Source organism: Hylobates moloch, unplaced genomic scaffold, assembly GCF_009828535.3.
Source record: "Hylobates moloch isolate HMO894 unplaced genomic scaffold, HMol_V3 SCAFFOLD_14, whole genome shotgun sequence".
NCBI lineage: Eukaryota > Metazoa > Chordata > Mammalia > Primates > Hylobatidae > Hylobates > Hylobates moloch.
The window spans coordinates 37,887,368-37,906,020 of record NW_026652289.1 but is presented as its reverse complement, the minus strand read 5'-3'; positions in this window follow the sequence as shown (position 1 = coordinate 37,906,020).

Sequence of the window (18,653 nt, the reverse complement as noted above, 5' to 3'; positions counted from 1 at the left end):
CTTCCCCTCCCTCATCATTGTGAGCCAAGGCTGTGTTTTCCTCTTGACTGGGGTCAGTATGATTTGCTTTCCTCTGGCCATGTTGGATTGGTTTCCTCTGGCCATGGTGGGTATCTTGAGATAACTTTGTTTGGTCTCTAATGGTAGATAAATTCTCCTCCTTGTTTGGGGCCTAGTAAGGATTCTACTATTAGCCCCCCTAGACCTTAGAGTTTACTTCTCATAATGGGAACAATTTAGTTTCTTCCAAAAAGTCACTCACGTATCTATCAGCTATGCTGTGTTTCATCCTATGTTAGTTCAATATTTCCTTCAGGCAGTTCATCTGGGAAAAATTAATATGTCTCCAGGCTGCTCCCTCTCCCTGAACTTGTCGCTATCTAGTCTGTAAGAAAATCCTCACTGATTCTGGTGGCTTCATGAGTGTAAGTACAAAACAGGCTTCTAACATGGGCCGTTTATTTCCCCTTCTTTCTCCTTTGGCCAGTAATGACAGACTTTCCTACCTAGATTTTCCACTTGGTTAATATGTACTTAGCCTCCTATTTTTAAATGTTGTCCGCTGTGTCCCACCTTAGCCTTCCAAACTTTAAGAATTAGATACTAAAATTCTCTAAGTAATCTCTATGAAGCCTACCTCAACGGATTTAAGATAAGGAGAAGTATTTCATTCTTCTGCCCTTTAGGAAGAGGAGTGAAAAAAACAGGCTGTAGCATTAAAAAAAATTCTCAAAGAAATCCTCCAATTTCTATCTTAGATTTTATAGTCTGCAGGTAGGTGATAGGAGAAGGTTGCAAAACAAGTTTTATATATACTCTTTGCAAATCCTGAAAAGATTGCCTAATATCTTTTTTAGGGAATATGGATTTGATGGATGCTATTTTTAGGGATGGATAAGGGGGGAACTCAGCAAAAATTGAGACAAAAACCCCAATTTTAATACTCTGTTATATATAGTGCATATATGAAAGAAGAGTGCTTGATGAAATTGTGTTTATTGTTGACAACCTGTGCTCCAGAAGATGTGAGTATTTAATTAATTATTGATCATTGGGCATAAGGTGAAGTAAGATTAGAAAAGTCACATTGGAACCAGGGAAAACAGACCACACTCTAAGTGTGCAGCAATAAACACCATTGTTATAACAATAAAGTAGGTTGTTGGAGAACAACAGAGAATAGTTGGCCAACAAGTTTACCCCAATCTGCATTCAGTATTAAGAAGTTCTATAGAAAGTTGTTACTATGATAATATTGAGGCCAGCCTCTTCAGTGTCCTGGAGGAAGAAATTATTAGTGAAACCAAGAATCCGATTTTCCAAAGAAAACAATATTTCATCCATGCTAATGAAACTTTATCACTTGGGTTTATTAACTGTAAAATTATATACAAAAGCTTTTTTCATGAGATGGATAAAGCCAGAATACTCTTTTTATGACTTCAAGTGATACATCTTAGTTATTCATTATTTTGAATTACCTGAACCTAATTATAGGGTATTCATATAATGATTATTATTTTTGAAAAGAAAAATAAAACATTAACATTTTATGGGGGCTCAATATTTTTCATTTTGACAAAAATGAGCTGATGATCTATTATTGAAGCTATTAAAAATACTTTAAATTCTGTGCTACACATGAAGAAATATTTTTCAAGGCTGAGTACAACCAAGAGAGGATTAAGAATCCAACTCAGCCATCTCCCACTCCAGCTTTTGAATGTCAGGTGAGATTGAACATGGCATCTGATGATGTGCTAAAAGGCGTCTTCTGGGAGAAACATCTTCATAATTCAGGGCACATATTAGATCCAAATATCCAGAATTATCTGACAGATGCCACCCAACAGTTGCTGCCATTACTGATAATCTATAATTATGACTTAAAATATTTTCCAATTTAGTAAAAAGGAAAAGAAAATAAACTGATAAGCAAACATATGATAGTTGAGCCAGCTGTAGTTTAGACAACAAAATAGTTTCCATAGCTTTGAGACTATTTATTTCACTTTCTTTGTTCTATGTAAGAAGAATATTTCAAATGTTTAACTATTGTTACTAAATAGGTTATCATGCATTTTACTTTATATAATTTCCTAAGGTTTGTGGTCATTGCTAAATACCCATTACATGACATGAGCACCAAGATCGCCATTCGTGCCCTTCCCCATATTTGTACACCTATCTCCTAGCACTCTGTGCAGTGTGTAATTGTGCAAAATCTGTGTCAGATCCAAAGAAGCAGAGACAATGATTTGCTCTTTAGCCACTGAACATAATCATGCTTTTTGCAAAGATCTCCTCAATATATTTAAAGTTTCATTAGCATGGATGAAATATTGTCATCTTTGGCCTCAGTTAATCCTTTCAAAAATCTTATGTCATAGATTGAATAAATTAAGCATTCCTGTACTACAAATGGAGAAATTGGGGGTGGGAGAAACTGAATGACTTGCTGCTCTCTATACAGCAAATTAAACTGAAATTAGGCCTGACACCTATCACTCCTCTGGCTTATACTTTATCACCAATACATTGAGAACCACAAAGATCCTTGGCTCTGAGAGTGAATGAGTCTTAGCATGGTAAGGAATGTGAAAAAGTACAAAAGTATAACACATTTTAAAAAATCATCTTCATTCTTTAAGAATTTGAACTTACTGCCCATCATGTTCATAAGCCTCCCCTCCCCAGCTTTTTGTCAATAAAGTACATAAAATTAATCTATAGTTTTAAAGTTAGGAGTTTCATCTGGGGTGCCAAATATCAATTGTACATAATTCACAAAGGAACAATTAGTGTCTATAAATGTATATATACATATATAAATATTATTTTAAAATAAAACAATAGGAAATTATTGAGTTCATTTAAAAAAAAACTGGCCAGATTCCTCACACTCATTAGAATGGCTACTGCCAGAAAAAGCATAAAACAATTGTTGGTATGGATGTGGAGAAATTGAAATGCTTCTGTACTGTTGGTGGGTGCCATGGACTGAATTATAGTTCTCCAAATTTATACATTTAATCTCTAACCCCCAATGTGACTGTATTTGCAGATAGGGCTATCGGGAGATAGTAAATTTAAATGAGGTCATATGGACGGGCCCCTAATTCTACATAGAATTTGTGGCTATAGAAGAAGAAAATGAGAGTCTCTTTCTCTTTCTCTCTGCATCATGTAAAGACACAGTAAGAAGATGACTGTCTGCAAGCCAGGAAGAAAGCCCTCACCATAAAAGGAACAGATGAACACTTTAATCTTAGACTCTTCAGCCTCTAGAACAGTGAGGAGATAAATTTCTGTTGTTTAATCCACCCATTCTCTGGTATTTGGCTGATAGAGTAGGAATTTAAAATCTAACACATTTTAAAATATCTTCATTCTTTAAGAATTTGCACTTGGCCATCATGCTCATAAGCCTCCCCTCTCCTCCCTTTTTTCAATAAACTACATAAAATTAATCTATAGTTTTAAAGTTAGCGTTTTGTCTGGGTCACCAAATGTCAATTTTACATAATTCACAAAAAGAACAATTAGTGTCTATAAATGATATGTATAAATATTATTTTAATAATGAAAGAATAGGAAATTATCATTTGAAAAACTGGCCAGATTCCTAGTGGTACAGTCACTATGGAAAGCAATTCAGCAGTTCCTCAAATAATTAAAAATAGAATTACCATATAATCCAGCAATTCTCCTTGTTGGTATATGCCCAAAAGAATTGAAAGCAGGATCCCAAAGAGATATTTGCACACCCATGTTCATAGAAGTAGTATTTATAATAGCCAAAAGGTAGGAACCACCCAAGTGTCCATGGACAAATGAGTGGATAAACACAAAGGTGGCACATACCTACAGCTGAGTATTATTCGGCCTTAAAAATGAAGGAACTTTTGATACATGTTATCACATGGATGAACCTGAAGGCATTATGCTAAGTGAAATATACCAGTCACAAAAAGACCAATATCATAGGATTCCACTTATGTGAAGGATCTGGAGTGGTAAAACTTATAGAGACAGAAAGAAGAATGGGTGATCCCAGAGGCTGGAAGAAAATGGAAATGGGAGGTTATTGTTTAATGAGTACAGAATTTCAATTTTCCAGGTGAAAATGTTCTAGAGATTGCACTACAATGTGAACATATTTAATATGACTGAATTGTACACTTAAAATATAAATGTTATGTTACATATAGTTACTTAAATTTAAAAAAATTAATTGACCAGATTTACAGTTAGGATCTGCCGTGAGCATGACCGTTTGCAGTACTGAGCACTTTTCTAACATTCAGAACCACCAATTCTTAACCACAGCTGATCACGATTGCAAAGGTCCTGTAAGTTTATACGTTTATCTACATTTAGATTCCAAATATTCTCAAATAATGGCTTTAGCTCCCTATATTTTGCTTGTGTAGGACAATTGCATTTATTCTTCACTTTGATGGAAATGGGAGTTAGAGGAAGAAAATAATGGGAAGCCTCTCCACCAGGAAATTAAATGCTGCCTTCTGCATTATTTGTGGGTCTGAGATCCTTGGGCTTGTATTATGGCATATGTTTTTAATATGTGTACATCAGCAGACAGTTTATTCTTTGTATTTTTTGTGCTGGAGATTTCAAAGCACTGTGTGAATAACAATTTCCTGAGATATAAGCTTCTGGAAGTTAAATTTTTTTTGTCGTGTCTGAGAAGAGAGCATGAGCTTTATCTTGAAAAGTGTAGGGGAATGTTGAAAAGAAAGTTTATCTGTGTGTAGGTGCAGGTTGTGGAGTGTGAGGTGTGAGGGAAAGACACAGGAAAGGAAGGTCTCCCTTCGGCCTCTTGAGGTGAAGTTTATAAAACCAGTCTAATAATAATTATGCTATTTATAATGGGATTTAATCATGATAACTCATTATTGCCTCCCTTGAATAAATTAAGATACAAAGAGCATACAACCATGGTAATATTGAACCCTTGTTAAGAATTGGGACTTGTGAATGTGGGTGAGGAACAAAAAGGAAAAAAATACTTTCAGTTTCTGACATTGAACAACTTCCAATGTGTATTAATGTTCTGTTGATGTGTAATAAATCACCACGAATGTAGCAGTTTAAAACAACACAAATTAGGTAGTGAGCCTGGCCTCTGCCTTCCAGCAGAAAGCCAGTGTGGTTTAGTGTCACAGTCTCTGCATGGACTCTCCTCAGCTGCCATGTCTGCAGCAAACACATCACACCTCATAGTCTCCAACTTCGGCTGAGCCTCGTGTCACTTGTTAGTTCTTCTAAGACTCCAGTGGCCTCATAGTGACCAGGATTTCTCACATCATCCACTCTGGCCAAGAGCTCCTCCTCTGTGCCTCATGGCACCTGGAGCATACAGCTCCCATCGCTTACCATTTTGAAATGACACCTTATCTAGAGATGTCCTTCTCTCCTTGAATATTCTAAAACAGTCTCCAGGATCCCCACCCCCTCCTATACATGCATTGTCTTAGTTCCTCCTTGTAAGTGTGGGTGAAACCTTTAAATTAGATGGAACATCACTGTGATTATGTGACCTTACATGGCAAATGGGGATATAGCAAATTAATTAAGGTCACTAATCATTGGCTTTGAGTTAATCAGTAGGGAAATTATCTGTTGAGCCTGACCTCATCACCAAGCCCTTAAAAGGGGCAGGGCCTTTTTGAAGTGAGAGAAATTTCACAGGAGGGATGGAGGGGCTGGTTTTGAAAATGGAAGCATCTTTATCACATGAACTTAAGAACTGCCTATAGGGGTTGAGAGCAGTCCTTGGTCAAGAAACAGGACCTCAGGTCAACAGCCACAAGGAGATGAATTCTGCCAACAACCAACCAGTGAGCTTGGAAGATGATGTCGAGATGGGATTAGAAGCACAGCCAGCCCACAACTTTGTCAGACCCTGCTGGAAGGCCAAGGTCAAGGATGAGTTCCTCATTTGTGGCACCTAGTGCAAAATGAATATAGGGGCCCCTTGTTCAAAAAGCAGTGAAGGCTGAATGCGGTGGCTCGTGTCTATAATACTGGCACTTTGGGAGGCTGAGGAGGACAGATCACCTGAGGTCAGGAGTTCAAGAACAGCCTGGCCAACGTGGCCAAACCCCGTCTCTACAAAAATACAAAACTTAGCGAGGCATGATGGCGGGTGCTTGTAATCCAAGCTACATGGGAGGCTGAGGCTGGAGAGCCACTTGAACCCGGGAGGCAGAGATTGCAGTGAGCCGATATTGTGCCATTGCACTTCAACCTGGGTGACAAAGCGAGACTCCGTCAAAAAAAAAAAAAAAAAAAGCAGAAGAAAGGTATTTTCCTTTCTTCCATGATCTCTCTCTTCACCTGTGAAGATATTTTTTATTGGCTATTTACTGCTGAGATGCTCCCTGTGGCTCCAGGGTACTCATGAGGTTGGTGTAGACACCCACAGCTCATGACTTGAAGTGCAGGTGCCCAACCCCGATCATCTCGTGTGTTTCTCCAGGATTCAGTGCAGATGAAGGGCAGCAGTGATTTTTTTAGTAGAGGTGAGGGAGCAGACAGGTAAAAACTTATCCCAAGGTGGTGAACAGGTGGTGGCAGGTAGGTCCATGCATGAACAGAGGGTCCCAGCCCCTGACACATATTCATTGACCCATTGGACTTCACCAGCAAAATACAAATGCAAAGGTAGTTATACAAAATTTTAAGATTATGAGTGGAAAATGATAAACTACAGATGAGAGCCACCTTCTGAGGATGTGGTGCTGTGTGGGTGTATGGTCTCATGCCCTTGAGCCTGGCCCCAGCAGAAGTAGAAGGTAGAGAGCGTGAGGCCATGGATAATACCGGTTTGATGATATTTGGGATATTATCCATAGAGTTCTAGGTTAAGCACAGAAAGGAAAAGATGCCAGGAATGTCCTGAGAGTAGAAGTGCAGGGACCAGGCACTAGAAGTCTTGGTAAAGTTGAAAAGTAGGTGGAGTATGGTGTATAGAGTGAGAAAAGGCTGAAAAGCCAGGAAGTAGTGATCTAAGATTGAAATGTGGGTGTGACATTTTTGTGGCTGTGGTAAAGGAGGCTGAGGTGTTATAAAAAGCAAATAATTCTGTGTTGGGGGCAGTGAAGTTACCATGAAGATGGGTATCAACAGAGGCTAGTCTTCTTCATATCTTCTTCCTGCACAACAAACCTCTCTCACCCAGATCACCGCAGAAAGTCACAAGAAAACGAAGCCACAGTGTTTTAATAACATTACTGTGGCCAGGCACGGTGGCTCATTCCTGTTATCACAGCACTTTGGGAGGCTGAGGCGGGTGGATCACGAGGTCAGGAGATTGAGACCATCCTGGTCAACATGGTGAAACCCCGTCTCTATTAAAAATACAAAAATTAGCCAGGCGTGGTGGCACGTGCCTGTAGTCTCAGCTACTTGGGAGGCTGTGGCAGGAGAATCACTTGAACCTGGGAGGTAGAGGTTGCAGTAAGCCGAGATCACACCACTGCACTCGACTGAGAAACAGAGTGAGACTCCGTCTCAAAGTAAAATAAAATAAAATAAAATAAATAAAATAAAATAAAATAAAATAAAATAAAAAAATAAAATAGCATTACTGTTTCCAGCTGTCTCATACAGCTCTCAAAATATACATACCCAAATTATCAATTTGTGTGAGTTAAACATGTGAAAACTTCCCCTGGAGCTAAAACGTCATGGAACGACTTTTTAATTTTTTTATTTTTTCCAAAAAGAAATCACAAATGTGGTATTGGAGACACATCAATGCAACCATTTGTTATTTGTGTAACCTTTATATATATATATCTGTCTCTCTCCCTCTAAAGGCAAATTTGAAATTTAAACATGCATAATCAATGTAGCCTGTGTATTTAAGAAAACAGAAAAATGCTTTTAAATAATTTAAACTGCATAATGGAATATCATGCATTCATATAAACACCTTTCGTGTGGAAAGGAAGAAAAGAGTATAGGGCAATGTTATTTTCTCTGGCTATGTTTTGTATTAAATTTGTTTTAGGCATAATTGATTAGTATTGAATATAACAATATCCTTAACTAGCGAATGGGCCATTGAGTAAAAGTTGTTTCTAATGTGATTCTTTAAGGATATTTTCTTATTGTCTAAGTCCATAAAATTTACTGGGAAGGAAAATGCTGGGAAGAAGTCTCTGGAAAGAGAATTAAATCCAAGGCAGACTACTACCTAACTATAAGAAACAAATGAATATTAAGGAACTATAATTTCCCTACGCTTTTACATTTTTTAAAAAGAATGTCTTGTATAAAGCCATAATTAAATTTTACATTTTACAGTACATATTCAGCTCTAGACAAAACCATTTTACTTAAAAAGAGAAGCCCCACTAGAAATCTAAACATATAAAAGAAGAATTAAATTTGAAAAACATTTGTTAATAAAAAGCCCTGGAATTCTGCTGCAGCACATTTTTCTCAGCTAGAGGGAAACCTTCTTGAAGAACAAGTAACCAAGAGGCAAGGATACAGAGTGTTGGGCCAGGCATGGTGGCTCACGCCTGTAATCCCAGCACTTTGGGAGGCTGACGCGGATGGATCACGAGGTCAGGAGTTCAAGACCAGCCTGGCCAAGATGGTGAAACCCTGTCTCTACTAAAAATACAAAAATTAGCCGGGCGTGGTGGCAGGAACCTGTAATCCCAGCTACTCAGGAGGCTGAGGCAGAAAATTGCTTGAACCCAGGAGGTGGAGGTTGCAGTGAGCCAAGATCGTGCCAGTGCACTGCAGCCTGGGCAATAGAGCGACACTCCATCTCTCAAAAAAAAAAAAAAAGAAAAAGAAAAAGAATGCAGCCATGTTGTTCAGAAAGTGTCACTGAGAATGTCCCTTTTTATTTCATAAATGCATGAGTTGCTTGTTTCCCGGTAGCTTCCTATGAGACCTAGAATTTTCAACTGGATATTTCTATGATAAGAAGAAGGTAGTGGAGGAAAGAAAATAGTGATAGGGGCCCTGGAGCATTTGAATGCCATCTGGAATCCTAAGTGTAACCTTGTGGTGAAACTTTTCTTATTAATGTAAGAAACCAGTAGGGACCCACTAGCAATCTCTGGTCTTCCAGATGATTAGTTTCACGGCCTCTCCTAATGCTGTGGCTGAATTCTTGGTAAATTCTAAGTATCAAATTGTTTTTGGAGTTTCAATATAGATGTAGTCATGCACAACTCAGAGTTTTTTTAAAAAATGACCTGTTTAGCTGTTGCATGGAGATTCTCAGTGCTAAACTTTTCTGGGTCTTTGTTCTGCTAAATGATAGTGTTTCTGTAGAGGAAAACAAAATCCCATTCATGTTTTTAATGAAAGTAAATTTCATGGTATTCAGGTGATGAAAAATTTGAATTCAGGAAAAATGTACATTTATATATTTGTATCATCAAAACATCATTCAAAAACAGGTTTAAAAAGCATGTATTCTTGTAACCTGTGTAACGAACCTGCACGTTCTGCACATGTATCCCAGAAGTTGAAGTAAAATAATAACAAAAAGCATGTGATGTGTTCTAAAGAGTTTGTATCTTCTTGAAAGAAGCACGAGGTTTTTTCAAAGTGTACCATTTCAGCTTGAAGCAATATTATTGCTATTCACCTAAGAAAAGCAGGAAAAATCCATCAAATCATCTGACATTAGGGGTTTAAGTGCAAGTGAATCCTTTTCAGCCCATTCCAGTGGCTCCAACCAGGCAATGAATTTGCATCTCAGCACCATTAGATGGCCTGGAGTTCTTAATTACCAAACAAATGGAAAGTTGCTGCCTAGTGCTGACAGCTCCTTTGTGTATCATTATTCGCAGAACATGAATGATTAATGGAATTTTCCCAACACAGTCAAAGTTGTTTACTGATGGAATTAAAGCTGAAATTGGCAAGGTCCTAGTGGGAAGACTTTTGCTATAATGTCATGGACCTGCCAAGCTCTTCAGATGAAAAATAGGAACAATTAGTGATGGCTCTGAGCAGTTCTGGATATTCTTAAGGCTTGGTCCCAAATGAAATCATCTTTATTTGGATGTTGTATTGGGGAAAGGTACTGACATTTAATCTCTCCATGTGGATTATAAACATCAGTGACGGTCTGTGTCCTGATCAAAGCAATGTGCCCAGGTGGGCAGGAAGTTGGCATCATTCCAAAGCCTAAGGCAGAGCGAATGATCGAGATCCAGATCATCCATTTCAACTCCACTACTCTGGAAGTCCCAACACCTTTCTACAGAGGCTCAAGGGTGGTGGCCAGGGCATCAGGGGAAGATGGGGACAATGGTTAATGCCTTGCTTTACGAAGAATTGTGGCTCTGGAGACAGAATCTTCTTAGTGATTTAGATAAGGAAAATAATAGCAATAAAAAGCAAGGTACAGACTAAGAGCATAAATAGGCAGGCATAATTAAGGAGAATTCTACATCGATTCTAAGGTTTTCTCTCAAACTCTGCCCAGAACACAGGGTTATATACTTGTAATTCTGTATCTAGTAACTCCATCCCAGAGTACCGCAAAACCAAAATCCACTCTGACCCAGCTTTGCACCCCACATCCATATTTCTGTCCCACCTTCTTAATGAAGATCATTGCAAGCTTTCTTTTTCTTTGCCAATAGTAGCGTGCAAATAATCCTCCCTCTTTATTTCCAAAATTGACAGCAACCTCTGTAGCATGGTGGTGAATAAGGACTGATGAGTTCAGTGTTCCAGAACTGTTGGCTGTGACCGTGCAGATGGCATTGATCCTGGGCTTTAGGGCCAGAAATTTGCCTTATTATTAGGAAGTGACTTGTGAATTTATGGCCATTGTTTCTGTGATGTAAAACTGATCACACCAAATATACCTAGAACTGACAATTTCTCATTGTAATTAATCAATGCCGCCATTTTGCAATGAAGGAAGCTCTCTTTGGCAGAGCATGCAGCCTCTTAATCACCATGTAGGTGAAAGTTGCATATGCCTCTGTTACTGGTTTTGATTGGGCATTATTAGCCTCTGACTTGTAATTTTTGACTTTCCTTAGATGTATGAGTGCATGGTGTTATACATGTAATTTATAGATTGGTATTGATTCTGTATATATTATACCTGATGATACAGAGTTTAAATTTCTTCGAAGGTGAGCTTTGTCACTATCTCCTGGAGTGAATAGTGGCTTCTGAATATTAAATATGCTACATTGTGTAAAGTGCTGAATTAGTATAGAGTCAAAGGCTCTGGATATAGTTAACCTGCTTAGTTTTCCCAAATAGGAGTTTCTGAGAAAACAACTGTCACACATCAGTATCTTTGCAACACTTAAATTTGCAAGATAAAATGAGCTCACTTGTGAACATAAATAATACTTTGCATTCACAAACAGTCTGGCATTGTTAGGTTGAGCCTTGGACAAGAAAGCAAATACGCTCTTAGAAGATGATGATTAATTTGTATAACATCAACCAAGTGCCAGGTAAGATTAGTGTTTGGTAAATGTTACTGGTGGTGGTGGTGACGTGAATAACAGGATAACAGACAGTGTTCTGTTAATTCCAATTGGCAATAAACTCTGCCAAGTATACTGGATACCGTTCTGTGTTGTTTTCCTGTTGCTTCTTCAAATCAGCTCCAAGTGGGTAAAGCAAAGGGCATGTTTTGATTTTCTAAGAGCTCTCTTTAGGAGATCTAAAGTCTGTGCTCTGCAGACCTTTCTATCTCAGAGTGAGTCAGTGAAGTTTCACAGCTTCAGCTATTCTACCGAATGTTCTCTGTGCCATGCAGGCAGGCAGGTGATCAGCTAGAATACCATGCAGAATGACCCCCTATCTCAGTGTATTTCCAACACCATCAGAGACATATAATCATCCCTTGGAGAGCAGAAGGAAAAACAGACCCCTACGTGTCTCAAGTCACCAGGGAAGTAGTTATTTTATAATAACCACATTCTTCTTTTGCATCATTCTACTATTCGTCCATTACAGTGAATGACTTGGGCAAACCAGGATGTAGAACACAAAATCTTTTCAAGAGAAAAGATTTTACATTTTTTTTTCTAAATCAAAATTTAATTGTTTTTATCACTGGCTTTACTATGTGGCTCCTGGTTAGAATGAGGTGAGTATACACAATAAATCAGTCATAAATTGGAGGATTTCTTTCCGTGGGATGTGTAGATTCTGGTGAGTAGTAATTTGTTGAGATGACATAAGAATCAGAGAATATCCTACAGAGCATAATCAAATGATGGCCCACTGTTTGGTAAAGTGGGATCTGCAGATAATGTCGATACATTCCTTGAGGTACACATATCAAGCGAAACTAATGTGTGAGAACCTTGATGTAGCTCTTAAGATCTTGATGTCCAAGAAAAACTGAACATAGTTCTACCACTTAATCACTGTATGACTTTCAAAGTTCATTTAACTCTTTGAGCTTTGATTTCCTCAAATCATAAATGCAGTTAAATGCAGTTGTAAAACTTGAGGTACAATTCTGGCAGGGATTAAACAAGGTAATCTATGTAACTGCAAAGCACAGTGCCTGGAACATGGTAAATACTCAATAAATTGGCCATATTATTGCTATTCTGATACCATTCTCATTATTATGGCATGAAACCTCTGATTCTTCAATAAATATTCCATATTGAATGATCTGGAGTTTTCTTGTGTAGAGGTGATCGAGTAGACTTAACACTACATTTAAAAGTATGTGAGTGTGCAAGTGTGTGCATTTGCCAGGCCTGAGAGGAGTTCAGCACTCTTCATGGCTCAGTGACCCTTGTGATAGAAAGTTGAAGCCTCTAGAGTTAAAAGCCAATGCGTTATTGCACCCAGTGATTCCATAAAACTTATGAGTCGGAAAAAGAGGGGAATGAGTCATTCTTTGAACTTGTTACTCCCTGAGATAATTACTTATAATTAGCTCCACTATTTTTCTCTTTCTGCCACAACCAAGTTTTCTCGAATGTCCTATTACTGTGAGTCTCCTCTCTTATTTCTATGCTTGTTTGTTTACTAGCAAACCTGAAAATCTCATGATAATATCTACAATGAGGGACTGGGGCTACATGTGAGTATGTAGAAACTACCCATCCACCGGAGGGAAAGAAGGCCACCTGACAGGAAGTGCTGCCTTCTTACTCAGGCCCAAGTGGAGGGAACTCACCCAACAGATTTTGTAGGGAGACACAGTGAAGTAAAGAGAAAAAATTGAGGAATGTTTCTTTTCTCTCTCTCTCTCTTTTTTTTTTTGTTTTTTGTTTTTTTGAGACAGGGTTACACTGTGCCCCCCAGGCTGGAGCGCAGTGGTGCGATCACGCGTCACTGCAGCCTTGAGCTCCCCAGGCTCAAGTGATCCTCCCACCTCAGCCTTCCAAGTAGCTGGGACCACAGGCATGCGCCACCATGCCCAGCTAATTTTTTTGTATTTTTTGTAGAGACCATGTTGCCCAGGCTGGTCCCAAACTTCTGGGTTCAAGCAATCCACCCACCTCAGCCTCCCAAAGTTCTGGGATTACAGGCATGAGCCATAGCACCTGGTGAGGAATTTTTCGTTATGTCAAATTTTGACAAAACTTTCTTGAAATGAAACTATTACTAGCTCTGTTAACTTGGATATGCTATATAACTCCTTGTGATTGAACTCTCTCATGTCTAAAATAAAGATAATAGTACCTAACTTATTAAGTCGTGAGGATTATATGGGTTCATTTCTGTAAAACACTTAGAACAGTGTCTGGCACAAGGTAAAAGCTATATAAGCATTATTAAACGTGATAAATTAATGAATAAAATAGAATAAAATTGTTTTATATGTCATTGCTTTTCTTCTTGCAAAACTATATGCATAATTTTTATATCCAGTTGGCCCTCCATATCCATGGGTTTTGCATCCATGGATTCAACCAAATACAGATTTAAAAATTCCAGAATGAAAACTACATCTGTAACAAACACGTGCAGCCTTTTTTTCTTATCATCATTCCCTAAACAATACAGTATAGGCAACTATTTATACAACATTTACATTGTATTATGTATAGTTTTTAGCCTAAAGCTGCCTTCTTACATATTCGAAGTTTAGCCAAAATTTCTGCATACATAGGTAAGCTGTAACCCAGCTGGATGTGTAAGCTGACTATAACCTACTCTTTTTTTTTTTTAAACAGCTTAGTACATTGGAATTTTCCCTTCATATTTCTTTTTTTTATATACTTTAAGTTCTAGGGTACATGTGCACAACATGCAGGTTTGTTACATATGTATACATGCACCATGTTGGTGTGCTGCACCCATTAACTCGTCATTTGCATTAGGTATATCTCGTAATGCTATTCCTCCCCCTCCCCCCACCCCACAACAGTCCCCAGTGTGTGATGTCCCCCTTCCTGTGTCCAAGTGTTCTCATTATTCAATTCCTACCTATGAGTGAGAACATGTGGTGTTTGGTTTTTTGTCCTTGTGATAGTTTGCTGAGAATGATGGTTTCCAGCTTCATCCATGTCCCTAGGAAGGACATGAACTCATCTATTTTTATGGCTGCATAGTATTCCATGGTGTATATGTGCCACATTTTCTTAATCCAGTCTATCACTGATGGACATTTGGGTTGGTTCCAAGTCTTTGCTATTGTGAATAGTGCCGCAATAACCATACGTGTGCATGTGTCTTTATAGCAGCATGATTTATAATCCTTTGGGTATATACCCAGTAATGGGATGACTGGGTCAAATGGCATTTCTAGTTCTAGATCCCCGGGGAATCGCCACACTGTCTTCCACAATGGTTGAACCAGTTTACAGTCCCACCAACAGTGTAAAAGTGTTCCTATTTCTCCACATCCTCTCCAGCACCTGTTGTTTCTTGACTTTTGAATGATGGCCATTCTAACTGGTGTGAGATGGTATCTCATTGTGGTTTTGATTTGCATTTCTCTTGTGCCAATTACCGAGATTTGGCCAATCACAGGTAGCTAATTGTTCAAATCAGTTAGCTATTCAAGTAAGGCAAATTCTGAGCTAGAACCAACCCAGCTGTTCCTGGACCTCACTTCCATTTTCTGTTTGCCACTTTCCTCTTTCTCTTCCTAAATCTTCTTCAACCACGTGGCAGTGCTAGGTTCCCTCTGAACCTATTCTGGTTCAAGGGCAGCCTGATTGGAAAATCATTCTTTGCTCATTTCAAGTCTGTTAAATTTGATTTGTAAAAGGTTTTTCCTCTAACAGTATTGTAGGTATTATAGAGATTCTTTAAGGTATATAGGAGGATGTGCATAGGTTATATGCAAATGACATGCCATATTGAGCATCCACGGAGTTTGGTAACTGAGAAATCTCCTGGGGCAAATCCCTCACAATGACTAAGGGATGGCTGTATATAAATACACACATATACACACAGGAACACACACACACACACGTGCATACCAAAGATATATGCGTTTCAAAAAGAGTGAATTAATATTTTAGTCAGAAATCTAAACCATAATTTGATTGATTTTGGTTTTTATTCATATGTAAATGTTTCAATGCACTAAATTTAATAAGCATTTCCAAAATTCTCTTTAGAACTCTAAGAATGTGTGTCTTCTCTCTGGACTAAGTTTTTTTTTTTTTTTATCTTTGAAGCTCTCCAGGCCTTTTCAAGTCTAAATGTCTTTGATGGTTAACAACCTTTATTATTATATAGAAGGCCACTCTTGCTCTATTTCCTGGCATGAAGCGATCAGTTATGACTCCTGTCCATTATTGTCTGTGGACTTACCATATAAAGCCAAGCGTGCTGTATTTGTTGGTATTATTATGTTCTGTGAGCTGATTGGTTATTGCTCCTGTCTAATTAGTGAAAGTGAGAAAGTGAGATTCATCTTTGCTTTTACTTTTTTACCTTCTTTAGAAGTTGGATTTTTGGAGTTTCTGAAGCCCAAAATGACGTGGGAATTTTAGTTTTATTTCTTATAAAGAAATTAATCAGAAAAAAAAATCAGTCAATCCATTACCCAGCTATCAAGGCTAATCTCAACTCTTTTCCATGGCTCCTCTTTCTTGGACATTTCTCCTGTGGGCCTAAACAGCTGCTTCTCGGTCTTGCTTATCATAATCATATTTTGATAACAGCACCAGTGACTCCGTCTGCATTAATATCAGAAATGGAGCCAAGGAGAATCTTAGAAGCTCCTGATTTGATGCAGCAGCTACTAGGAGAATCTTTGTTGGTACAAGTTAGGGGAAAGGCCAGAAGTGAGGAACAAAAGGAAGAATGGTAGGGAAAATGCACTCCATTACCATCCTTGAGGTTGCTCTGTGACCCATCAGAATATCTTCTGAATCTAGGACTTTTTATCGCAGGCATGTGATCCCCCTCCCAGAACATTGTCATGCTATTTTAAACATTTAGAAAAATGGATCAACAGACACTACTAAAAAAATAAGCCAACGGCACATTCAAACGTCAACCACTGTGAACCTGTCTACCCCATTGTTTTTTTGTTTTTGTTTTTGTTTTAATGAAAAATTGAGGGAAAAGAGAGACAATTGGTTATAGGAAAAATGCAAACAAACAAAGCCCTATTAGAACTCAGACTTTCTACCCAAGCAGGAAAAACTCCCCAAAAAGAATTGCCTGCTGGTTTAATAATCAAGAACTGAGTTGACAGTTTCATCTCACAATAATGTTTGACCTGATATTCATTTTTAACTCACAGTGGTAAGAGTAAAGTGAAATCTTACAACAGCTGTCAAATTCTCATTTTTAATCCCCCAGTAAACTGCTTTGGTACCATTCTGGAGATGTAAGATACCATATCAGCTGTCCAGGATGCTGTTAGTGCACTATTAACACTCTGCTCTTGGGACATTGGTGAGTGAGGCTGATGTTTAGAAACTTCCCCTTAGGTACTTAAGACAGAGACCTACTAATGTATCCACAGACGACACAATGTACACATTCCACAGTAGTGAAGAAATGTGTTTCCAAATTTTTGCAGGTTAACACTTCAGAGGCAGGCTCTTGGGAGTGTATCTCTAGCTGGACTCCATTTTTTAAATGCAGCTGCTAAATTGCCATTCAGGTTCGTGCTGTGCTGGTAGATTGGTGCAAAAGTCATTGTGATTTTTGCCATTACTTTCAATGTTATTAAGTTCGTGCAATGTTATTGTAACAACTCAGTGTGCTTAAATTCTTCACATGTGATGAGTAGATATTACATGAGGAGATTTCAGTATACTCAGTGTAAGTGTGTCAGATGTTTACTGTTGGACTTAGAGGAAGGATTGAGCTAAGATTTTGGATTATTGGATTCATTAGTCAAAGGCTGTAGCACAAAGTGTGATAGTATCAATTTTTCTTGAGCTGTGTGTTAGTGGAGACTTTAGATATCTGTCTCTTGATGTATTTCCCATTGAGTCTTGTACTCTAGATTAGTACTTAGGAGACGAGAGCTCCAGGTGTCACTCTGGCTGTAACTATTTGACCTTGGATCAGTCTTCTTACCTGTATACTCACAGAACCCTGAACCTGTGAAATGGAGATATTGGATTAGATCATTTCAAAGGCCTCTTCTAGCTCCAAAAATCAATGACTATCACTTTAATATATGTGTTAATGAAGTAAAATAACTGAGCTACATTCATGAACTTCTAATTATGACTGGACAGTATAGGCTCAATTTTTTTTAAAATTAAATGATGTTAGAACAACACCAAGGAAGGAAGGAAGGAAAAAAAAAAAAAAAAAGAAGAAACCTTGCCAGCATCACTAACATTGCCACAGGGCAAGATAAAAGGATGTGCGTTTGTGCCTGGATGCTTGTAGGGTATGGTTAAAAGAACAGATTCAGAAAGCAGACTACTTTGGTCCACACCCTTCCTACCTACAAACTGAATGACTTTCAGAGAGTTACTCATTTTCTATGCCTCAGTTTTTTCATCTGCAAAATGCTGATAGTAATAGTATCTACCCCATAAAAATTATGACATCTGTCAGGACAAGAACAAAGAATCCACTCTGTGATTTCTAGGATATATTTTTAGATAAAACAATTAAAGTATATAACAGTAGTGAGCTACTTTAATGTAAGAAATAAAAGGTGATATATGTGTACATTATTTTTCCAGAAAGAAATGTTTGAAGGATTATCAGCAAATGCACAGGAAAATTCTCAATAGAAAGGGAAATAGGGGCACATGCCTGTAATCCCAGCTACTCGGTAGGCTGAGGAATGAGAATCTCTTGAATCCAGGAGGCAGAGGTTGCAGTGAGCAGGTGTTGCACCAGTGCACTCCAGCCTTGGTGACAGAGTGAGATCCTGTCTCAAAAAAAAAAAAAAAAAAAAAAAAAGGGAAACAGGGTGGGGGTGGTAGTGATGCGGGAGAAACTTGACAGAAGACACCTTTCTTGTAGGTTTAACTTCTGAATGACAGAAACATTTTATATATTCACAGCATGACATTAAATCAAAAAGAAAAAAATCACCATAAAATTGAATAAAACAAAAATAAACCTAACTTTTTATAAAATTGATAACATAACAACACAGAAGAAATACTTCTTCCAAGTAATTTTTGAACCCTACTCTGACTTTAGGTTTTTAATGAGGTATATTCGAAAACAGAATCAAAAGTCAATCTTAAATATACACA